Source organism: Mugil cephalus, chromosome 8 (assembly GCF_022458985.1).
Source record: "Mugil cephalus isolate CIBA_MC_2020 chromosome 8, CIBA_Mcephalus_1.1, whole genome shotgun sequence".
In the NCBI taxonomy this organism is placed as follows: Eukaryota; Metazoa; Chordata; class Actinopteri; order Mugiliformes; family Mugilidae; genus Mugil; species Mugil cephalus.
In genome coordinates, this window is record NC_061777.1 from 24,519,196 (window position 1) to 24,545,413 (window position 26,218).

The 26,218-nt window shown below is 41.7% G+C and overlaps 1 protein-coding gene across 6 annotated transcripts in view; it reads right to left on the minus strand.

Annotated features, from left to right (window-relative positions):
• Positions 1 to 26,218, minus strand: part of tncb (tenascin Cb) — a 75,509-nt gene that overhangs the window by 39,230 nt on the left and 10,061 nt on the right. For 2 of the 6 annotated variants that reach the window (XM_047591791.1, XM_047591788.1), the window contains exon 1: positions 4,787 to 5,132. The exons of 1 other annotated variant lie outside the window; for it this stretch is intronic. The gene's annotated coding sequence lies outside the window, so the exon portion shown is untranslated. Of the gene's footprint in view, positions 1 to 4,786; positions 5,135 to 26,218 lie in introns of those variants that run through there. 3 more of the 6 variants (XM_047591785.1, XM_047591787.1, XM_047591784.1) reach the window with 3 other exon arrangements.

A 26,218-nucleotide genomic window follows, 5' to 3' on the forward strand; every position in this document is an offset into this window, starting at 1 on the left:
TGATGACTTTGGCGCAAAGATACAGAGCAAATTAATGCTGAAGAGCTTGAGCGTCCAGAGGGTCGGGAGCACAGAATACGGTCAAATCTCAGTCTCTCAAATCTTTTCTTTGTCATTTGACTCGTGGCTCGCCTCGAGGCCCATCAATATTCTTTATGGCTGTTCCCCTGCGGTGCCCCCGTCTTGCGCTGCTGTTCTCACTGGGTCCAGATGGAGAGGTTGGATGCTAGTCATTGTTTGTGAGCTTTTTAACATGCTGGTTGCTGCTGACCTACTGTTTATTAGCCTAACCCCTGTGTGGTGTGGAGGGTTGGCAGCCTCATGTGCAGCCTTTACAGCACATCCACCTGCTGTTTTCTCCAGACACATGTAATTGCGTAGCGCTCCATTCTGCCTACTTCCTCTCCTCAGCTTTCATTCTGCACTGCAATTACTATAAAAATCTGACTTGTACCTGGCTGCAGCGTGTGTTGTAATGTTACACAGAGGTATTGATGTCAACTTCTGGGACTTGTCTAAACTTACCATGTAACTAACACCTTCCCTCTCAGGTAATCAGCTGCAAGGTGAGAGCTTGATCTCCTGGCGACCTCTTCAGCTAGCTTATTTTGCATGATTGTCCCTCCTTTTGAGTTTTTCAACGTAGTCTGAGGTCAGCAAATTATTACAATTAAGGGTTACTTCTTAGCATATTTCTTTAGAGGGGCAACGATACAGTGTCTTACTGGAAACAAGGACAAGTTTTTTTTTCATTTAATTTGATTAATTTAAACATAAAAGAGATACATAATGATGAAATGATGAATTTAGAGTCACAGTTGAAAAATTTACTACTGTAGATTCTACGAGAAAAAAGCAAAACAAACAATTTTCCTACCAGTGGTGTAGTCACTACCAGATTTGCTTGCTTGAGATGAGCAGTAGACATGACACAGAGGAGTTTGGAAATTCATCAAGAATGAAACAGCTGACCTAGAGACTGCCAGACACTACGGACAAACTTATTTAGTGACCCAGATGCACCAAGGCGAATCCTTTCCAATTTAGGCAACAAAAATCTTTTGTTGTATGGGAAATATTTTGGACGATTCAGTTGCAAAGTGACTACAATGTTAAATTTAGACACTGCTGAGTAAAGCAGTTTTCAGAGCCTTTCAAAGGCTGCATGTTTTAACACTTTGCACTGAAGGTTTATTGGTTACTTCCATTCAAACGCGATGGAAAGGATTTTTTTTCTCTACTAGAAATGGAAGCAAGCATGTTGGCTGTGATACCCGGACATCTGTTTGTCCTTGTCTGTGATGAAAGCCTTAAGCGTGTTGCGTGTCCAAATTGGGAGTGCCTTCTATTCATACACTTGTATGAGCCTAATGACCCCGGTCCCCGGGTCGGCTCTTCATTGGCTTCCCCATTTTTTACCGTTTTCCCCGATTTAAATTGTCTGCCCCTCTCAAATGGGCCCCCATCTTGTTCCAAGAACATCATGGCTCATGCATTCCAATGTGCGAGGTCACTGGTGGAGGCAAAGTGTCAGAGCGCAGTGTCTACCACATGTGTGTGTCTATTGGCTGCTTCAAATGCTGGGCCAGGCAATACAAAGGCATCCCGGATCCTACAGCTCCAAGACTTCCACTCCTTTCCCATTGCACATTAGCATCGGAGGAACATTAAAAACCATCTGCGATGGTTAAAACACTGGATGACTTTGAGGGGGGTCTTTGGTTCTTTGGTAATGACTAATCAGACTGGGCTTAAGAGGGAGACAGGAAAAGACTGTGATGACTTTTGTGGGGGCTTACTACAAATTCAAAGCCTTACAAATATTTATTTCAACTCCAAATTGATGGGATGGAAGGCAAATTTCGTGTTAAGTGAACTAATTCAGTCAAGGATTTTGGACTCCAAAATCAGATTCATACTTTGGTCAAACTGTTAGGTTTGTCCTGTGATGATTTTTTTTTTAATTCAGAAGTCAAGAATATGTAAAAAAAAAAAAAAAATGCGTAAAAAGAAGATAAACCAAGTGTATGGCAGCAAATGTTGTAATTTCATAGAGGTCGAAGACTGAGAGTAACGGGTTTACGATTACGCAATAATAATGTGACAATGCTAGAATTGCTAACATCGCAGTGGAGACATAAGAACACTGACCTGCTAATAAATAACCAAATGTTATGGGATCGTCAAAGTCAACAGGGTTCACCTACTGGGAACCATGAATATCTGTACAAAAATATTTCCACTTCAACTTCATTGTATGCTGTATTCACATACCGAAAACCATCTGGACCACAGGTGGCCAATGCTGTACATACTTGGGCTGCACAGTCCAGGTAAACTTATCCAAAGATTCCCACCACAAGTTAAAGAGTTGGTGAGACATTTCACCAGAAACCAGCACTTCTGAAGAAGACAGAGGAGAAGAGGAAGGAAAGAAACCCCAGACCAGCCTGAATTAATGATGATGTTAGTTTAACCAAAACATCTCTCCTGTGTCATCATGAATACCCACGATTATTGTTTGCTCTCAATCACCAGTGGAGGAGCTAAGTGGGGTTAAAGACAGTCACCCTCTCATAGACGTTTGTATGGCATGGAGCGTTGGGAGCTAACAGCTGTCCAAACAAAGGCCTGTTTCCCACTCATCTTTATGCCAAGTGTCACTGTCAGTGGCTACTTATATGCACAGCCAAAGCATCATGAAAGATTAATGCATGAAGCCATGCTGCCACCTACGATCAGATAGACTCCAGTTAGCCAGAGATAGTCAGTATGTGAGCAGAATACATCAAAACTAAACCAAACAAGAGATAATTCTGAGGGATGCAGGAGACTGCAGTGAAGCTGAAGTCACAGCCACTGAAACGCAGCTGGGCTCCTTCACCGCGCCTGCATCTCCTCATCAAACACAATTACCATCCAGCAGGCGCTGCCCTGGTATCCTGTGGGTCTCCTCCATCACAGCCCACCCTCACTTCTCACACACCCACTTCCCTCCCCCCTTACCCTGTTCACTGTCTCTCTAAGACACACATAGGAGTTCTAAGCCACCATAAGAACATAATTTTCCTGCTCCAGGGGTATACAGTGTAAATATGCGGAACCTCCAAAAAAAAAAAAAAAAAAAAAAAATCCTGCCTTTCCCTGCCTAAAAGAGCCACCTTAAAGAAAGTCATCAGCTTTCAGTGCAGACACCAAAAATCTTGATGTGAGACTATTTTTTTTTATAGATTTGTTTTTATTAACATATGCTCAAATAACAATGTGAATACAAAACCAAAAACAAAAGCTACATGTAAGATGTGAGACATTTGAATGCAAATGTTCTCTCCTCTCAGTTCTGCTGCTACAGCCTTACCTGTGATTAAAGTCACTTATATTAACACTGCCGTGCAACTGATTCTACTGCTGACTCAGTAATTTGTGACTTGTCTCTACTTCTTCTACTGTCATACAACGGTTTAGCATTTCCAACTGACAGTTGTGTCCACAGAGGCCAGTGTTTAGAAAAAATGACACAAGGCTGAGATTAGGTCTTTCTAGCTGCTTTCTAGCAAAGCTCAACAAACATCCTGAAGAAAAAAATCCCGATTGGCATCAATCCAGAAATGGCATATCTGCTGTCAACACTCGTATCAGAGGATGACAGTTTATTTAAAGACACTAACCCTGCAGATTGTCTGTTTCCCTTTCTACATTCAGCCCATGGGACCCACATGACATATAAATGAAGCAGACCTGGAGATAGGAGACTGGGAATCACATGGAGATGAACAGTCAAAGATTGTGTGTGTGTGAGAGAGGGAGAGAGTGTATGTGTGTCAGTGCGGCTGCCACTTTACACCAGCACTGTGTTATATGCTGGAGATCTGGGAGAAGAACCAACAAGCAGCATCTAATGCAGAGCAGCTGTCTGTCTCCGGGGTTACACAAGCCTACTGTCTGCTGGCAACCATAAAATGTACAGCTGGACCTACTCTGGCAAGCAGCATGCGCGCACACACACACATATGCACACATTCGGACAAACACATACTAACCCTACCCATCCCTGCTCTGCTGTGCCATCAAACCACAACTCAGCATCAGTCCTAATGCAAGTGGAATAATTTAGCAGATCATCAAAGCCTTCCCTCTCTGAAGACATCACTCTTTTTACCTGCTCCATGCTAATAAACAGAAAATCACCAGCAAGAGGGAAAAACTTTTTTTTCACAATAAAACATAATTGGCACCCAGGTGCATGCAGTAAAGAACAAAATTACACCAGCCTCCGCAGTCTGGGGTTATAAAACATGTGGATAAAATATAGTGGCTGCATTGATGAATGGAAATTACCTTTTTAACATCACCCACATTTTTCACAGAAGGTGAGAAGACAGCATTTAGCCTGGTCAGTAATCACCATCAAAAACTGTCAGAGAACATTAATTGAGCGCAAATGAAATGACCTCAGAAATTTATGAAGCAAAGGTCTGTGTGAGTTGATGAGAGCATTGTTCACATCACTTCTCATCAAACTCATCAGTAACAATATAAGAATATAAAAGCTCCCAAGTGAAATATTCACTAGCTACAGCAGAAAGGTACTCTTCCTAAAACAGAAATAATTCCGACCAAAAGTTTTAATATCGACTCATACGTAAGAGGGGACGAGCTGGGGGGAGGTGGTTGAAGTTACAAAGTTGTTGTCCGTTTTAATTTTCTAAATTGCATTAATTAGTTAAAGCAATCAGCCCATTCTCTGCTCTCATTCAAACACACACAGGTAAGGAAGCCGACTTACCTTGCACACAATGCTCACAGCCTCCCCACTGATGAGAAAATCTAGAAGCAGTGTTGAAGGGACCTTATCAGGCAGCCCTGACAAATGTTCTCGCCAGTCTCTTCTCTCAGAGCACTGACAGCTCTGTCATCTTCCCTCTTCTCTCTGCTCTCTTTGAGTGTTTACTCGAGTCTACCTAGAGAGCCGGCTGATGTTGTGCAGCCAGTGAGGAGAGGAAGAGAGAGAGAGAGGGGTCGAGAGAGAGACAGAGAGCGGGATCGAGTGAGTGAAAGAGAGAATTCCCTTTCTCTTAAACAGTAGACCCTCTGCGGTCAGACTCCACTCCCACCTACTGCTCTCTTAAATGCCCCCACCACCACCACCACCCCACCCATTCACCCACTCCACAGCATTGTGACTGAAAGCGGAGGAGCTGAAACGGGACGCCTCAAGGCTGGAAGGAGAGAGAGAGAGGAGTGTAAGAGAGGAAAATGGGGGGGTGGGGGTGGATGAAGGGTTTGGGATGGTGGTGGTTGGACCATTAGCAGCAAATTGCAGCGGGCAAGCCAATGAAAAGCGAGATATGAGAGAATGCAGGGCCTGCATTAACATAGCGTTTAAGAACTTGAAAGCAGGGAGTGAACAAGGGGCACCGAGGCTCCATCTGTGAGACTGACAAGGACCCAGACCCCAGCAAACACTGCATACACTCAAATGAAGCCCTGGCCCAGGACTGATAATACTATATTAAAACTATATAAAAACTCTGTAAAAAGTTCAGAAATCTTTGATATGCTCAGTGGTGTAATTGTAAAGTTGTTTATGAGTTTCAAGATTTATTTGCTGCAGATAAGCAGTAATTTGAAAGCTGAACAACTGAAAAATAAAGCTACGAATAGTATTGATAACAAGGTAAAGGTATTGAGGAATAGAATGAGAATACAAAAGATTAAGCGATGCAATAAATGATTATCAGCGGAATTTACCAAGTATAAACTTTGACTGATTGAACCAACAGTAATGTAGTTATAATAAGTGATGAAACATGATTTAACTGTAAGTTGCCATAAACTGCGATATTGTTCACAGCTTTAGTATTTACAGGGCTTGACATACAAGGTTAAGAGTAGGAACATCTATGCAACAAGCACAGAATCAGGTGTAAAGTGCACTAATGCAGTTGTCCTTGTAGCTTTGTGACAATAATTTTAAAGCCTGAATACAGTGGAAAATGAAAAACTCACCTAACTAAATGAAATCTATGGTTCCAGAAGCAGTGACTGCGTGCAGGGCTAGTCTGTTTATGCGGTGGATGGAAAGTTTGACGAGAAATTTGGGAGACTCACGCCAATTTTATGCAACCTGAGAAATTATAACAAGGCGAGCAGATTGTATACATAGATCATAAATTGGATTATTCTTCAGGTTTGACGTTATTGGAATGTGACATCATGCTTTCCCTGCAGAGACCTTTCGGGTTGGACCAAAATAATACAGTAATAGTTCCCTCTGCTACAAGATGATATGGTTCAAGATAACGGCCTACAAGATTAGGTTCTGAAAGATGGGGTGCTGAAGATGAGGCACAGCAAAATAATGCAAGATGAGGTGCTACCAGACTACACGCGAAAAGATCACGCACAATGAGATGACGTGCTAACAGGTGAAGCACTTTATATCTGGCATCACAAGTTGCTTCAGGTTTGCCACGGAAATAAGAAAATTGCATCCATGTATGCTAGACAATGCATGTGGGTTTGGTTGTCACTGCCTTCTTTGTCATGCTCCTCAGGTGACGAATGGAAACCGAACACTTGGATCAAACAGTCTACTAGGTAACCATCTCTTGATTTGAGTTTGCTGGTAGCAATTACCAGCCGTTCTGCACTCGAGAATTTCATGTAAACAGGCAGAACTCCCTCAAATAAACACAAGAACAAAGAGCTCAGGGTGATTGTGCTCCACGCAGTTCCGATACAGCCCTTCTCTGTGCTGAGGGCTGGAAAGGAGCTTCAAACCGGAGATTAGGACACATCAAACGATCTTCCATGAGAGTCAGTGTGGAGGATGGTGTGGCATTCATTAAGTCAGAATATGACCCCTCAGACTGAACATACGTGTCCATGCCGGTGGTGGTGATGAGTTAGGGTTAGGGGGTTCTTTTTTGCTTGATGTATCATACCACAGCTGCTGAGTAAAAGTCGAATTTCTTGAGCAAACTCCGAAAGGCATTAACGATGTGGGTCCAGGGACACGAGTCATTTTGAAGTTGAATAAATATATCCTTCTCCAACTTATGTGAAGCAGCCTTTGGGGAAATCTGTTTTTTAAACCTCAAATAGCCCCACGTGTTGATAAAGATTGGTGATATTTGAGTGAAGATCCGTACCAAACATCGGTGGGGAGTGTGTGCTGAGTGAAGCTTTTCTCAGCAGGGGAAATGATCCTCATCTTGTTGCTGAGAGCCGGTAGCCAGTCAGGCAGAAAAGATCCTCTCTAATCCTATATACAGCACAATGGCACATGTGTAGCACAGCTATCGGGTGATAAAAAGCAAATTCAATGACTTGAGGGGCCCTAAATTCATTTTCATCCCTGCTCCCTGGGGAGAGGGAAGAAATCTATACAGTCTGGGTGAAAAGATCTTTTTTTAATGACTTCTGGCAGTAATGATATCATTTAGATGAGATGATAGGTTGAAAGCTTGGCTATGTATAGCACCTGTTTTAAATGACTGTAAATGTAGAATCCCTGCGTCTCTCCATCTGTTCCTGTTCTCACCTTCCTGTCACACTCTCTCTTTCTCTCTCCTTCCTCCGTAGCCTCGCCAGGCTTCGCAGAGAATTGCTGTGGGAGTTCTCCACCTCCCTGTTTGCGAAGGCGTACCTGTTCACCGACTTTCAGAGCAAGTGAACTGAGCGGGTTTGATTTCCCAGATGACACCCCGTACGAGCATCCTCGCCTGTCATCCAGTTTCTGCCGCTCCGGAACCAGGCGTCTGCTTGAGGGAGCCCATTTTATTTCCATTAGAGCGCAACGATGTTCAGTTTTATCGACTGTCATTTAACATATACGCAGATGAAAAAAAATAATAAAAAAATGCTACAATAACCTGCCAAGAAAAAAGACAGAAAAACAGATACCTGCGCTTGTTACAGCGTTGGTTCTGCACAGGGCTGGAAACAACAGCACAGACCGAAAAGAGACAGGCTATTTACAAAAACTGCTTCCTGCTTCATAACAGACTGAAAATTAAATTTATGAGGAACAAAATCAATTATGAAACCAAACACGGAAAATGAATTGTTTAGGTGGGATTCGGTGCATATTCCTCATTGCTGGAGAAGTGAGGCAAAGGTTGCCTAGAGCACTTATAATAAGGTCTTCTCGCCACTGTATAATTGGTGGTGTCTAAGTTGAAGGAAGAGAAAGGGACTCTGTGGGAAGTGAGACACATTCTGTCAATGACAGTGAGACCTAATTATACTATGCAGCCCCTGCAGCCATGCTGGATGTCAAAGCGGGCAGCAATAAGGTAGTCGATGGGGAAGACACACCACTCGCCATGGGTGTGTGTGAGCTTTTCAGGTGACCTGGAAAGACCTGTTTACCTCATTAAAAATGAATCACAAGGTAATAAGGACCCAGCTCCCAGTCCTCCCTCCCAATGTCTGTCCTTCATCCATTATGCAGCAGGGAGGTGGGACGGTGTGGGTTAAGTCCTCAGGGAGGGTCACTTGGACGGAGACCCAGTCTACCTCCTCCTCAAGATACTGAAACCTCCCTGTAACGCAATAATGAGACAATAACACAGTGATGGGGAGTATAATGTCGGTGATGATCGCTGAGGTAGGGTGTCCAGCTAGAAGCAGCCATCCACCATGAGCCTGTGGCCACTATAAGTTAAACAAGGGAGAAACTGCCTATTAGCAGTGATACATAATTCATAACCTGGGGAGTAGATGCGTCCCACAATAGCTTTCATGAGACATGGAGACGCAGAGAAACCGAGTGTTTGTATTTTGCGTTTCTGTTGCTGTTTGTAGAGTCAGTTGCTATATTTGTAAGAGAAATTGCCCAGTCTGAGAGGGATAGTTGTTTAAAGGTCACCATATAGAACCTGGAAATCGTTACTGGAATGAGATGGGAACCAAATGTTCAATAATTAAATGAATACTATTTAATGGCTTTTTTAAGAGTGTGATTCCGAGGGTTACTGATCCCCAGAACATGCCACATGCTGAAATGTCTTTGACACTGAGCTCCCAGTTGCTCCCCAAGCATGGCACTGGAGTGTGAATGTGTGTGTGCTTGTGTGTCTGTGATGTATAAAAAAAAGAAGAGCATTTACTATCAACATCATGACATCAAAGCTCCACCATCTGATATTTCTACATTTACATTTACACTGGAAAGAATACATTTGTTTTGCTCGAAAATGTCGTTTGTACTGACAAAACCCTCAGATTTATAAAGCTCTTAGATGTATTGACTCTGTCTCACTGGTCCTCACACTAATACAAGGAATTTTATGTCCTATTGCCCTATAGTGGTTTAATGGAATCTGACTAGAGAATCAGCCTCACCTGCTAAAGCTTTGGGACTCCAGTGAACCACAGTGAGAGCCATTATTCACAAATGGTGAAAACATGGTGGGCGACCAAAATTACCCAAAGAGTGCAGTGGCCACTCATCCAAGAGGTCACAAAAGACCCCACAACAACATCCACAGAGCTGCAGGCCTGATCTACCTCAGTTAAGGTCAGTGTTCATGACTCCACCATAAGAAAGAGACTGGGCTGAAATGGCCTGTATGACAGAGTTCAAGACCAAAACCACTGCTGAGCAAAAAGAACACGAAGGCTCATCTGAGTTTTAGAAAGAAACCAGAAAACATCTTGATGATCCCCAAGACTTTTGGGAAAATACTGGACTGACAGACGGTTTTTGGAAGGTATATGTCCCATTAAATCTGGCCTAAAAGTAACACAGCATTTCAGAATGATCCAAAACACACCAGCAAGTCCACCACTGAATGGCTGAAAAAAAACTAAATGAAAACTTTGGAGTGGCCTAGTCAAAGTCCTGACCTCAATCCTATTGAGCTGCTGTGGCATGATCTTAAATAAGGAGGTTCATGCTGGAAAACCCTCCAATGTGGCTGAATTACAACAATTCTGCAAAGATGAGTGGAACAAAATTCATCCACAGCACTGTAAAAAACTCTTTGAAGCTATAACAAAGACTTGATTGTAGTTGTTACTGCTAGTAGTTGTTGGGTGGCCCAACCAGTTACTAGGTTTAAGGGGCAATCACTTTTTCTTGTCTTGAATTTATTTGATGATTTTAAACATTTAGGTGTGTGACAAATTTGCAAAAAAAAATAAGAAATCAGGAAGGGTGCAAACACCTTTGCACACCACTGTATATACAGTATGTAGCTCAAATACTGTGAAAGCTTTCGAGGGGGTGCCACACATACCATGCTAATTTAAGCTAAACAAGAAATGGCTCCGACTTTGTATTTAACATACAGACATACATGTGGTATCATTTTTCGTCATCTCACACTAATAAAAGAAACAGCAGGAGAGACTGAGCGCGTGAGCAGTTTAATTCAAGTTAGTTCTCTGCTGAAGAAACCTCTGTAACGCTAAGCTAGAGGCTGTTGTAGACCACACACAGTGACAATGTTTGCACTCATCCATATAAATGGCCAGTAAATGTCCTCAACACCGTGTCAGGACCTGGTATCTGTGCTGTTTTCTCTGACCTCTGACCCTATAACTGTTCTCCACCCAGCATTTGTGTTGCTACAGTTGGTACTCTGTTCCCTCAGCGTCAGACAACTGCTTCAGTGGCACATTTGATACTTTAATCTCTGAATGTGTTTCACCTACAAGGCAGTGGATGGTGCAAAAAATAAGGCACCCATTCAAACCTCACTCTGTATTACAGGCCATATGTTACGCAACTAATAAACCCCCCCTAATTATTCAACTCTTGTGCTATTATTTGTAATGGCTTTTTTATAATAAATGTCCAGTTTTAACCACTGAATACCACCATCCTTCTTTAAACAAACAGACGTCTAACAGAACATGTGAAGAAAAGCAAACCATTTTCTCTTGACTCTCTTGACTGGCTTAAGAATTAAGGTTTTAGAATATGTGAGAATTATTCTTCCAGGAACCTAACGAAGCCACAGAAAGTCGTCATTAAATGCTACACTACTTTATGGACTTTGATTCTAAGGAGAAATGATGATCTGCGCTTGCCAGATTTAATAACTGAGGGTTTGGAAAGTAGAACTGGCTGCTACTGTAAGCATGTGGACGTAACTGCCCCGTCCATTCCCAGATGACGAAAGACTGGAATGTGTCGATTAAGAGCTGGGGGACCGTCCTCTGTGAAATGCCCCCCATGAGACTTGACCTCATCCAGGAGTGATGGGGGAGAAAGCAATGCCACACAAACCTACTGGGACACCCAAGAGATCCCAGGTTACAAGGGTCTCATCTTACAACTCCTCCATCCTCAGGCAGAGTTATGCAAAGCAAAGAAAATACCCCAAATACAATAAAAAATCAGTTTTATAGATTTTAAGTGATCAATGGAGGACACTATTAGTATAGCAGCTATGGGGCTGGCCCATTGGGAAACTAGTCTAGACAGGATTACTATAAATAATAAAGTAGTAATAAACTCAATAAATGTAAAGATCTTTAAAAAAGATAACATATTAAAGCATGAGACATTAGTAATATTGGATAAAATATGATAAAAAAAAATAGACCCACAAGTGTTGCTGCAACTGCCTGTATCCAAGTTGCTGGTGACAGCTAAGTAATTCGTGCCCCAGATTAAAAATGTTACTATAAACTGCTCTAGACATCACTGTGACATTGTTTTCAGGGTATAAGTCTGATGTGTTACACAGCCAAGAGTGAAACAGTGAATATCAGTCACAATATGCTACAACAATTCATTAACCCGTTGGACACTTTTAACTTTTCCAGTTAAAATTCAGGCAGATAGTCTAATCATGGATTATAAATACACTACAGGTTTATGGGAGTTAATAATGTGTAGCTCACTGTAAAGGGTCTGTATGCGTGCCACTTTTTAATAATCAGCAATAGACTGGCTATGCAGACAAGAACGGACTAGTTTCTCTCAAGCATCCCCTGGCCTTTAGCAGCATGAATTAAGGCGCCTTGATGTTCGTTTTCTAAGGTTGTATCAACTGAGGAGACGGCAAGAGTCCTGCAATCCTCATCTCATGTCATATTTACTGTACAGTCTGTCAACTGAGAAGAATTTCCGTCTCCCAGAGGTAAACGCAATGAAGTGTGAAGATTTTTCTGCTGGCCTAAATATAGTGTCTCCCCAGAATAATCCTGAACGTTGGAGGCAGGTCTACTACACCGGTGCAGTCAGATCACGTTGGAGAAAGCACGCAATGTGGGGATATGAGCCATTTTTTGTGTAGGATGAGCATTTACTAGCTAATGGAACTTAACATTATTATTTCAGTTATTTCCTTGGAAGTCGTTCAGGCACTTGTTATGCCTGACTGCACTGGGATTTAGTTCACTCTGTTAATAGGTGATTTTCATTCACAGTCCTTTAATATGAAACAGGGCACCTTATACCTTGAAAGGGCTTCGTTATGTTCTTATTGTGGCTGTAGCATCATGTTGTTTGGGCATTATCTTTAGAAGACAGTGGATGCTTTAAAAGCTCTCATTTTCTGCACGCCTCATTTCCATGTGGAACACATATCAGCCCACGCCATAGTTTTTTGAAGGAGTGTGCAACAGCGTGGATGCCTCCCAAGACTTGGTCCTTATCTCTTCTATTTTAAGCCCCACAGACAAGCCCTTATAGAACAGTATGGCAGATCCCACCCGTTGTCTCCTAGCTGAACCCCAGCTCATATTTAGCATCGCACAGGTAGAGACAGACACGCAGACGCTGTGTATGTCAGACTGCACTGCTTTGTAGATTAACATGTCGGAGAGTTCAGAGCATTTCTGCAAGCCTATAAAGCACTAAGCTACGGTTATATAGCTTATGGTTTAAATATGATGCGATTTGTGCCGCAAACCATAACAGAAGCATAAGCTGCAGGATTCAGGATTCTGACAACAAGGATCCAGGGTTGATATTTTACTATCGGGAGTTCCTGAGTCTTGCTTCCTCAGCATTCTAACACAGAGCTCGCACTGTGTTCTGTAGTGTACATGAACACACGGGAACCTGTGAGAAACCAGTCAAAACACATGAGAATGAAGGAAACACCATGAGTAATTTGAAGGAAAAACCTGGTACGGAAATAAAATAGTACACAAAACGTAGATATTGACCTTTCATAATTCTGATCTCATTGGAACAAATTTGATATACACCTGGATATATGACATATGCACTCTTGTATAATGTACTGTAACATACATTGCAGTAGCACTCGTGTGATGTAGGCCTGCATAATAAAAAGCTACTCATTTAGACATTAGTGCATGTTTCACTTTGGACTTTGGAGGCAGAATAACAGATAATAGAGAAATGTGCAGAAAGACAATGTGGATAAGATAGTTGATGACAGTATAGGAGTGTACTGAAAGAGTTTTGGACTTATATATTAATTAATTGATTGAGCAGATTTATATTTGTACGTATGTTTGTACGTGTAAGTGTTTTGAATATCCAATAAAAATACTTATTTGGCATGAATATCTTGGGCGGGACAGGACATTGTGTCTAAAGATGGCAGTCCATTCAGTTCTCTAAGTTCTAGGGTTAGGGTTATGGTTGGACTCATACTGTAGAAGACCACTGTGAGCAGCTTTTACAGGTGAACTGATTAAGAGCAAGTGCATCCAAAAGTGCTGCTGATCAAGCCGGCTGCTGGCATGACTGAGCTCCACTCGATAAATTTCATTTCTCATATCATCAGCAGTGATGGATGCATTATAACAGTTGAGAAGAGGAGCTTGCGGTTCACCAGTCGCTCTAGACTTCACCTAGGAGATTCTGAACGTGTCCTATGAGCCTATGACCTATGAGTGTCCTTTGTAGGGTGGACAGAAACCGTAAACCAGGTTTATACTTCTGTGTCAGATCTATGTAGAACATCTGTTACAGCACACACCACAGCCTGTTCTGTAATTATGCCACTGAAACACAAGTCAGTGGTGAGATTTCTGAACCACCATGTTGACTCTCTTGTTGTGTACTTTAAACAATCGTGCCTGGAAATGACTGGAAAGGAGCTGGCAAATTTTTAACTGTAATCAACACAACACACAAAAGACAAACATAAGACAGAGCAGAGGGTGTGTACAACCACTGAGCTCACCGAAGAAGAAGGAGTCTTTTTTTTTACTGACGTGGATGAGGAGTAGCATAACATTGTTAGAGCTGATGGAAAGGCATAAATCCAGCTTTTGTGACAGGGTGAGGAGCTCAGACTTCCAAAGAGATGTTATCGTTGAAATGTTAAGTGCAGTTCTTCTTTTTGTATATTGCACATATTCATGGCTCATTTTTGTGTTTTCTGTTACATTCATGCAGATTTCAGGGCCCTCGTGGGTCATGCTAGAAAAATATTTAGATGCACACAATGAAGTGAAGCTTCCTTCAACATAGACTGTTGACATGGACATGGGAGGACATCTTCACAGACAGAGGCTATATTTAAGACTAAATAGCTCCCCGACCATTCAAGTCCAGCATCTCTTTATGGTCGCTTTACCACAGTCTGTCTGGGCAAAAGGGTTCAGGCCTGTGTCTTTTCCTCTTTTGTCTGCTCTCCTGGGGGACATGAATGGGAGGTTGGGGCCCGAACAAAAGGCAGATCATGGGTCTATTGGGGGGGACAAATGAGCTTAGTTTGGGTAATGGCAGCCAAAAGGAAAGGGAGGTCTGGCAAAGTATTGAGGCTCACCTAGAACCGGAACGCGAGGGGAGCTGAGTCCTCCAGGATGAACAGCTGAGATTCGCCTTCCCACACCACACATGCTCCGTCACCATTTGACAACAACAGGGCACGTACTGTTTACAGGCGGAGGAAGGGAGCAGTTTGGTGAAAGAGAGGCGAGAGAAAGACCAGCTGATTGCATGTTTCTCCATGGCAACTCTTAGCCCTGATCAGAGATGTAGCCCTCGTTAAAAGGAGGGCGAACTATGACCTGTAGCTGGTGATCATCATGACACACATATATCCTTCACTGGCTTCAGAAATATGTGACCAAAGAGGTTAAACTGCTGCAACAAAAAACACATTGGGGAGCTAAATTTATGCTGGTTCAGTCTTCATTAAGGCCTTAAGTGTCTTATATGCTATTCTTCTTCTGTTCTTCATATGCCAATTAAATGATATTAGTTTTAACACAGCTCATATGCCATTGTATATGTTTTTAACTGCAACAACTTTTGAGTAACAGCCGGTCTGCCTTTTCCCTGGGATCAAGATAAGACCTTTCTGTTCAAAGCAGATGCAGTAGAGATTTCTCTAAATGTCACCTTATCACAAATGCCATTTGAATTCGACCCTTCCATCCACCTTGCACCTTCACACTTTCATTTTTTCCTTTTCTTTATTTTTTTGTAAAATGCATTTCTTTGTGCACACCCCTGCAACCGTGCACGTGCACGCTCCTCACCATCCCCATGTCATTCCCCTCCTACTCCCTTGTGGTTTTCTGTGCCTGCTGCTGCCGCCTGCTTATAAGCCCGTCTCCCGTGTCACTAATCCCACAAACAGCAGCGCTCAGAGCAAGTATCCTGCAGACAACACCCCATACGAGCAGGATATTGAGCCGAGAAAAAGGACTTAATGTGGCCCATCTGACAGAGTATAAAGTTCTTTGCCCATAGTACATGATACTTAATATACATTATGGCATTATGTTATTTTACATTTTTTTATGTTCAGAGTTTAAAGTAAAAATTGTGTGACATTAAAAACCAGCATAACCTCTTGCTGCATATCTACACACAACACAATCATGGAAATCAGCAACACTGAGTCGTGACATTGGTGTAAAGTCCACAGAGACACAAATCCATCCTTTCGGGAGGTTGGAATGAGGATGTTGGTGGACTAAGAGTAGAATGTTTTTAAAGATGGACAAACCCTCCGTCATGTCATCTATGGGTTCTGCAAAAAGTGCCTTTTAAGCTCAGCTTCTATCTTGAAAGCTTCTGGCTTCGTCTAGGAGGAAGACCACACTTTAGGCTAAAATAATCCCTTAATGTGTGGTGCAGGAACAAAAGACACTTCCAACTGAAATATATACATTTTTTTCTATCATGAAAAAAGGGAAAATGTGTGTTTACAGGCACAAATGAAATGATTCAATGTTGTGACTTGTTCACAAACTGCCATTAGACTAGCTACACTGTAAAGCCTAGTTCATTTGTTACTATATCTGGACATACTGGTGAAATGCAACAGGTAACTTGATAAAAATTATCTTTAGCAAAATCAGAGAGTACAGTTCATGAGTATGACATCAGCTCATTTTTTAAGACTGCCCACCATTAGAAAACTGCCCTGTTACAAAGATGAAATGTAATGTTTACTAGATATGTTCTTTTCCGACAATCCAAAATCCTTCTTTTGTGTCATTTGTTTTTGTTTCTGTTAATTGATACTTCTATTGCCCTCCTACACTCCTGACTGATATTTAAAAGAACTTGTCGTAGCAGTGTGATCTCTAATGCCTAGAGTCTAATGTGACTGATGGCCGTCAGGGACCTTTGGGTACAGGCCAGCAGACAGGCTGACGGGTGACGCGACAGGAGATGAGCTGCTGAATAATGGCCCCCTGTCAAAGCCTTTTCCTTTGCTTTAGAAGAGTAAGCACACAAGGCAGAGCGGCCCGGGCTCCCATGATTGATGCACATCGCGGGACTGGGCTCTGATAGGCTGTTGGTGGTCCTTGAATGTGAACAAAATGCAGCTCTTGTTTCAGTCATGTCACAATTCCACAGACCATCCACAATATCTTCATCTGCCATAGTGAAAAGGACATTTAAGAAATGGCATGTTTTGCAAATCTCTTTAAGCTCTGTGGGGATATCTGTTAGAGGAACTGTGGTGTAATGAATTTTAATGAGGCCCATTCTCTTAGTAATACTTTGAAAGAGGTGTTTTTAATGAAAAACTGAGGCAGTTATCTCTGCTGTTCATACTATATACCCAGCAGTGGAGCTAAAGGCAGAAACACTGAGGAAGGTTCATGTTTTTATTCTCCACATGCATTTATTCTGTCTGCGGTCCTGACTTCTTTCATTTCATACCGTTACATAATAATCTTTTCTCTCGATGCAAGAAGTAAAAAAAAAAAGAATAAAAAAATAAAAAATCCAGCATGAGCCAGGTTTTATAGGATTTCAAAGAGAGACATTATTTTCCACTATCTTGAATAAATCACCTGCAAGCCACAGAGGGCAGCTTGCGCCTCTGGAGAAAACAGCCGTCCATCATAACAGTGCAGCAGCTGTGATGGATGGAGGTGAGAGGTGAGGGCAGGCAGGTCAGCGCTGAGCAGAAGGTCTGCTGGACAATAGTGTGGAGAGTATGGTCTGAAGAGGCAGCTTTGGAAAAAAAAAATAACATGAAGCAGATGTGAAGAGGATCAAGAGCCGCTCCACTCTAGACATCCATTATATTTTCTCAATCAGCTTCAAGGATGAGCCATTAGGAGGCTATTCTATGTGCCAGCATTGAGCTCCTCAGGAAAAAACGTCACAGTGATGCCTGCTAAATGGTGGTAATTATCCTCTTATGATGGTTCATTCTCACTCTGAATTGCACATTCTGCACTCTTTGTCCAATAAATCTAAGGCATAGTAAAACGTGGATGCAGACAATTTCAATCTTTAATCTTGTGAAGTGAGATCTTCATTTGCTAATATTCATATAATTAACATCATCTTTTGTCTTCCTCCAGTAATGTGTTTTATTAATAGATTGTTAAGATTGAGAGCTTTTTTTCCTCTATGCTTTTTGGAGATGCAACGTTTTCATTTAATCTTTGTGCGCAGTCAACATGTCTGTCGTAAAAAGTGGTAAAACATGAGTTTCCTCCTCACTAAACCCAGTTATCATTATCATTTCCAGACTCTAGCTGTTTGAACAGACTCTGTATGTCCTGCTCACCTGGCCTCAGCATTAGCTGAGAGATGAGTTAGTTAGCATAACAATACTCATGTTTAAACCCAGAGACGCTCCTCTCTCCTGACCTCTCCACCTCATCCACGTCATCACCAGCATACCTCCGGTCAGGAGCAGAAGGCCACTGACCCTGGAATGGTCTCCAGTGTACACTTTCAAAAAGTGTAGAAAATGTCTAATATCACTATTGAGAAAACAGAAACAGTTCAAATGCTTGATTTGATTTGTTCTCATGGAGCATCTTTGTTTGGGTTTGGGTTTGGGCACAGGATGGTACTGTAATGCTTGCTGGTAGGACACTGGAGTGAAATCCCTCTCAGAACACGTCAACATATCTCAGTCCACTGGTAGTTATTATTTGGCATGGTGTTAACATCTTTGCAGCTATTGAAGTTTGTGTAGCAACAGACTGGCTACAGACACATTGAGGTCTGAGACTCTTATGGATACTGATTTAAAGCTTACACAACAAAGGTGTTACAGTCTGCATATTATCATTATGCCTCTTATCGGGTCTGAGCACACATTCCCTGGTCGTCACACTCGCCTTCACATTTGTCAGAGAGAGATACAACTTAACATAACTTCAGCTACCTTCACAGTTTGTCTTTTTTTCCTTCTTTTAAAGTAGTGGATTTTCAATAGTTAGTTTTTGTTTCCTCCTTAATGTGCAATGCATTATGTAAAGCTCTTTAAATTTTATTTCTGCCCCACAACCTACTTAAAAGACTTGTTAAATCACAACACTTTTGCTAATTACAATCAGCATCCTAATGTTTAATACGTTTCTAAAATAATTGCTTTAGTAGTGCTCTGTAGGAGTGTAAAATGCGCTCTTTTCAATCTCTCATGGCCAAGTTCATCTGTAAAATAGAAAAGCTGTTGATGATGATTGATCGGGGATGGAGTGATGGAGGTGCAGAATCAGCGCGAAGATGGAGGGAAATGGGGACTACTAAGTGTTTATTAATGATAAGCTAGCTTCAGAGACTCCGGAGAGTTCCAGTGATCTCCTGAGGTGTCGAGTCTGCTCTATTTATTCTCACAACCTGTCAGCCATTTGAAACAAAGAGAAAATATATCTGGAGCCCCGCTGCGTTCATTCATGGAGCCATGCAAATGTCTTGCAAACATGAATTACATCCAAATTTACCCCAGAGCATCTCATTAATGATGGCAGGTCTGCTTGAATTCTAATGGTTCAAAAATGCAGATGGAAACACAGAGTGAAGAAGTGGTAGAGTGCAGGCTTTCAATTATAATGGCGTGGTTAACGGTAAGAAAAATACTCTGTGTTCTTAGAGAATATGGCTTTGTGGTCAAGGAAATAACAAAATCACCCAAATGTTCCCAGTGGACTGGTACCAAACTCAGTCAGAAACACAAAGTAGCACAATTTTCTGGTCCCACCAGGTAATTCATAACATTAGCATAAATTAGTCTTTGATTACATGACTACAATGGAAGGCAGCAGGAGTCCTGGGACGAGGACTGACATCAACTGATCCTGAGTAATGAAACTGACCTTTTAGTAAACAATGAGCTTTGTATTTTTATGTTTATGTGAACTCACGTGGACATAAGAGTAATCACAGTTCTCCAAATAGCAAATACAGAAGTTGCACAACTTTGGTATACTGATGCTCAAAGCTTAAGTGGGCTATTATTTGGGAATGGTTGGGTGAGCAAAGTGTGCAGTTTTCTTACAGGAGAGATTGGCAAAATTGTTTCCTTGGCCACTTGGGAGACAGTAGAACAAGCTACTGACATATAACATGGATATGGACAAAATAACCTATTTGCATTTAACACAAGATGATGATAATGGAAAGATGGACCTTCTAGTTCAATGTGTTCCTTGTTGTTTGGAATAGAAACCACAGATATGATTTTATTAAATTCAAGTCTTTGACTTAGAAATGTGAAAAACAACATTTTGTGTATTTCTCAGCAGACGGATTTTATGACTAGATCTGAAAATGAGACCGATTTAAAGAGCCAGAGAAGACATATATAGTTCTCATCAAAAAAGAAAAAAAAAAAAAAAAAGAAGCAAAAAACAAGTGGAGGAAGTTTCATCCACATTCTCACCTTGAGACTGGACACTCTGGCTGATAATGGGTTGTTAGAGTAACATGCATTGGAGAAAGAAGACAGGATCAAAGAGTTTTGTCCAGCTACAGGAAAGTATCTGGTTGTTTACAGACACTAGTCATTTGAGTTTCTTATTAGCAACACCCGCAGATGTTCCTAATAAAACCCCAACTCCCCAACAGTCTTTTAGAACTGAAGAAGCTACATAGAGGGAACATCTTTAACAAGTCCCTAAAAGCCCAGTTGCTCTAGAACATTTATTTTTTAAATTCTGGAAACACTCTGACCTGGCTGACTGACTGAAAACATTCACAGATAGTTGTTCTAATGTGTTAGACCCTGCATTTAAAGATATGATGTGTATCACCAGTCTTGTGTTTTGAGATTAGTTGGATTAAGAGGATTGAAAAGCAAATGTTCTCTGCTTATGGTGCACTGAACAGCCCTCAAACTTGCATGCTGTCTTTTACATGAGAATATTCCTCATGAGCTGTGCACGGGTAGGTCCTCCACTGGGCCACCTCCATTGGACGTCACACCAACAGAGGAAGAATTACATGACCAATGACACAAATCCCTCTTTCACGCTGGTTGAAAACTACTTCACGATTTGTATTAGTGTCACTTTTGCTTACCTTTCTTAACATTGTTTCCAAAACGTGTGTTGGTTTAGTCCTCTCACAGCTCGCCCTTGTCTGACCTGTGGCAACACTGCACATCTGTATGCCATCAGAGCTGCCAACCTCAAGTGCAGTGGATGCAGCATGGAAGAAATTGAGAGAGGAGCTCCAGGCTTCTGTGTTACCTATTCAAGGTAATAATCACGCACTGCTGAGATGCTCTCTGTGAAGCAGGTAGAGTGGGAATGTAATGGCTTCCATGGTCATGTTCAACATGTGTCTCCCCTCTTGTTGCTCCTGCTGTCTCAACACACTTGTCATTTATTTTTTCTCCTTTACGTTCACACTTCCAGCCAATACTCTTTATTTTCTATTTAAGCTTTTCTGTTTTGTTTTATTTAAGCATATGGAGTTTTACACATTTTTTTTTTTTTTTGTGGTTTGTGTGTTTTCTGCACATTCCTCAGCTCCCTGTGTGCATGTGTAGACATCTGCATGTGCACTTCTATGTTGCTTACACAAGTCGGGTCTGCTGAGAGGCAAGGCTATAGCCTCACAACCAGCAGCCTATAATTATACAGGCAGCTTCAGTGTGAGAGCAGAGTGCCTGCTGGGTAATTGCCAGTAAGAGCACCAGAGGATGTATGGCTCCTTTACGTCCAGCACTTATTCAAATGGATCAACTAGAGCCATTTGAAGGAGAAAAAAAAATCCTGTGAGGTTGATTGCAGCAGAAAAAAATATGAAAATGACTCACCTTTATAAGTACTTAATAATGAATACTTTGTACTCTACTACTACTTGTGACCACTGTTAAAAACGCACTACATAATAGACTGCATCGTCATGACAACATCCAATGTTTTTCTTATCACCTAAAGATTAGAAAAATTGTGTGTCCATAATCTTTAGTCACTTTGTATCTACACAGTAGGCAGATCCTCTTCCACAGAGACTTCCATTTTGCGCCATGTTTCCACAGTGTGTAAGTTAAGACAATGAGTTTCAAGTGTAGACTGTCCACAAAAGATCCAAACAAAAACCTAAACTCCCCACCAGTCATTTAAATCTGAATTTGCGTCAAACTGTCTTTGTTTCATCTTTGTTTTTTTCAATGTACAATGATCTGGATCCTGATTTAGAATTGTCACAGACCTTTAGAACTGAAGAAGCCACTTAGAAGAGTGGTGAAATGCCCTCAAGAAAACTTAAACACGTCTGGTTGTCACGACCTCGATGACAAAGAATCTTAAGAGTAAAATGAACATCAATGAAAACTAGTTTAAATGTGGTTTGACTTTGTGTAAGAGATATTCTGACCAAGAAACACAAATCAGTCTACACTGTGCATTTGGTGTGGGGTCTTCAAAGAACGCTGGACATTTGATTACAGCACAGGGAGGTACACACACACACACACACACACACACACACACACACACACACACACACACAAACACACAAAAGCCATTAAAGTCTGACACATCCACGAAGATCCCCAGCAGCTACCAGAGGGTTTTGTATGACAATTTCCTGCAGGCAAAGAATGCTTTCTCAAACACACAACCAGCTCACTGTGACAAATGTGTGGGGCTATCAGAGCAAAGCTTGTCACAGAGCAACAGCACGGCCATCTGTAACATGCTTCTGAGGCGGGAGTTTATCATGGAAGACGTCATCTCAGCTGATGTAGAGCACACAACTGAAATGTGTTTGTGTTGGCTCAGCGTCCTCTGATACTCATATGTTGTATCGCAAATACCCCTCTAATCCTTAAAGATGCAATATACGACACAAGGGGAATGTACACTTGGGGGATGTATCTCTGCAGCCTATAGGCTACATGCAAGTCATCACGAACATTTAATATTCATCACGGTTGTCCGGTTTAAAGAGGTTGGTATGTCTGACTTCCACGAGCATACATAAGTAAGCCAAAGCACAAGACAAATAATATCCTGTTGAAAACAAATTTGCGCTGCAGAACTTTACTCTTTAATTACTTCACATGTGTGTCCTTTGTGTGTGTCTCTGTGTGCTGATGAGAGGGGGTTACCTTCTTTCTGACCATTTGTCAAACAAATATTACATTACAGTTACATTACAGAAAATAAATCCTCAATGAATGAAATCCACATCTTATATCCTACAAAATAATACAAAGTTCCTTCATTCATTTAATTCCATTCCACTTTATTAGAATAACAACTGAAGTGTACCAAGTCAATAATCCAGGAGACAAGGACTGCCGGGCCCGTGAGCGAGTCACAGCTGACCCCTCAAGACCAGTTCTAATAGTTCTAATAATACTATAGGTTTATATAGAGTTCCTCATCTGAATCAGATGCATATAAAATAATATACAGCCCATTCTTCCACATAAATCTTCCATATGCCCTGAAACCTTCTAAAAAACGCAAAAATGAGAAATCTGCAAACAAATAAAGCACAAGCTCAGCTATAAAAAGAGCTGGGAAACATGAAGTGCACCACTGAGTCTTCATAGTGATGTATGGTCTATATTCCTGTGTGGGCAAATCCACGAGAGCTGTATATAGGGTATGTTCCATAAAACATGTGGAGAACACTTATGAACACACACACACACACCTTAAGGAACACCTCCTGGGTGCTCGTTTGTGCTAAGACACGACCGGTTTGCTGGTTTTTGTTTTGAGTTACTAGCTGAATCCAAAGAGCTTTGAGCGCAATAAAACACACAGACAGTGACCTCGATACTCCGACCCTGGACCATTTCACCAACCCAGCACAAAACTGGGTATACATCAGAAGCCTCGGCCTTGTATTGCAGTAAATCGTTCACCACTGCCGTGTCCCGAACAAGGCAGGGAGGTCATTGAAAGAACCACGCAGGTTTGGGCAAGGCTTTGTGAGGGTGAAGGAGATCCGGTTCAGCACTTGTATGAGGGATTTATGAGACGCACGGCTTGTCTCAGCTTTCACCAGCCCTCGTATTTGTTCAGAGCTAAAGCCCAGCTGCACAATTCAATGACCCACCTGACTCCTCTCACTTGCTAAATCCAGACGGTCCACAGGAATCCATTCCTGCATACAGGAGAATCACTCTATGAAGCATTCTGGGAAAAGCATGTATACATATGTGCTGTAAATAATATTGTCTTTATCTGGACTTGCTCATCGTGTCAAACTGTCGATCACTACCGCTAGCATTAAAACTGTGGACACGGCTTGAGAAACAGACTGCAGCAGCAGAGCTGGTATAGTGTGAAACCTGCTGGGATTTGTCCAATCCAAAATATTTTCAGGGGTTCAGGCAAACCAAGTCTTCGATGGGCTTCGGAGCCCCACTGGGCCTAAGCAACAGTTGAAAGCATAAACTTGAGTGAACTTCTGCAATGTCCCCAAAGAGGGAAAACAGAACTTTTCCCTCAACTTTAGCACATTAAAGATGAGCTGATATTTGCTTTCCAAATTGATGCCCTTACATGACCAAATCTGTGCTGAAATCATCCTTTAATATTTAAGCATTTTGTGTGTGCTGTGAGGCATGCACTCCAACGAGCCTTCATATTCAAAATGTAGAGAAACAACTTTGCCTTTTCATCGCCAAGAGCCCAGGAGGGTTGGGTATCACTGCAGTTCCTGTTGTTTGACTGACAAGCGCTGCCACTTCTGTAATCTCATTGCATGGATGACTGGCGCGACCTGAGAAGTCAGATAGAATAAGGCCTTTTCTTTGACATGCTAGCAGAGTCCTGTGACTGAAAGGACGGAGACCGGCGGTTTCCTCGCTGTGATTTCCTCTTCTACTCTACACAGCTCTGCTGGTCCCTTACAGGGAGCAACACAAAGAGCTCAGTGTGTGTGAACGTCTAGGTGGAGAAAAGAGGGACAGGGTTGATCTCGGCGTATGCAGTAGCTCGGCGTCAAACCCAAACACAGACACACACGAGGACACATGACTGAACAGATGGTGAAAAGACTTAACACTCCACAATACACTCTCAGCAACTAGCTCTTTTGGGGGGAGGATTTGGAGATTTTTGTCATGTTGCAGCGTTGGATTTCAGTGTTGTTGGATTTAGGCAACACATGTGATGATTAGTTGCATTTGAGGATTACGGAACTACCAGAGTTCTGACCACGTACAACCTTCAAATCTCTCTCCAAAAAATAAATAAATAAATCTGACGTAAAACCAGTTCATGTAGAGATAGCAGCAGGACCTGTGTAAGGCAAACACGTTTCAAATAAATGCTTCGGTCTCAGTGGGAATAGGAGGAAAGAGATTGGAGACTTTAATTTGAGCACATTAAAAGACAACCTGAATGAATAAGTCAGATATTTATTAAAATTGCAATAGAGTTTTTTTCCTTCTAAAGGGGAAGAGATTTTAAGAGACATTTTACTATAAGGAATTTATTCCTATTGAATCACACAGCCCTAAACAATATTTAATCTAAACAAAGGATCAAATGGCCAATGAAATTCTAATATCGACAGAAGCACATAGTTTCATCTCAGCTCCACAGAGGGTCTATGTAACATTTCACAAGTCTGATTCATAGTACAAGTATATTTATGTCTGAGGGTTCCCATCATACTATGAGTGTCGCACAAGAGCAATTAGACTTACATGCTATAAGTAATGGTAAGTCCAGATTTACATTTGAAATGATCTGGGTATAAACGTATACTCTCAGACTGCTGTGATTCCAGATTCTGATCTGTCTCCCCATCGTGTGAGTGGGATCTTCACTGAAATTGCTAGGAGCAGCCAGTCGTAGCCTGATTGAGGGTCTCTTCAAACAAGTGAAGGGCTTTTTTCTGGGGGACTGATCCTCCATGATGACATGTCAGCCTAAGCCCAGATGAATCACCCAGCGGCTCGTCAATGTTCTGTGTCAAATTGACTGGCTCATCTCTTCCCAACTTCCACTATCAAACAACCCTCCTCTGTAGTGGAAGCATTTACAATTGTTATCAATCCATAGAAAATGAAATACCGTCTTCCATTCAGAGAATCTTCCACTTTTTCACTTGCCTACTCATCCTTTCCTTAGCCACACTGAGGAGACGGGAGTGCAATTTCACTCCTTTCTCTCAGACACATTTATACCAGAGGTAGTCTCAGTGGACTGGCACATGGCTGTAATATACCACCTGCCTGGATGCATTTATAGACATAAAAACTTACTGGACCCTTACTGGAGCCCTAAAGGCATTATTTTATTAGTGCTGCTCTGATCATTTTGCAGACTGAAAACAAATAAACAGCCTGAGACCGCATGTTATATTTGTTTGGTGTGCGTGAGTGTAGTGAAGTATGTGCTGCAATAATTTCTAGCATTTTGCAGAGGCAATGTACACCAACATAGAGTGCATGTCAAATTAAGATTTAACTTTCGGTTAATTCAAGGACACATGCTTATAAGACATTTAGAACATATAATATTGTTGTCCTAGCATAAATGGCAACATAATTTTTTGACTTACTGTTACAGTAAAAATAAAAATATCAATGTGCTTGCAAAAAATGTTTTTTTCTTATTTTCCCAAAAACGTTTTAAT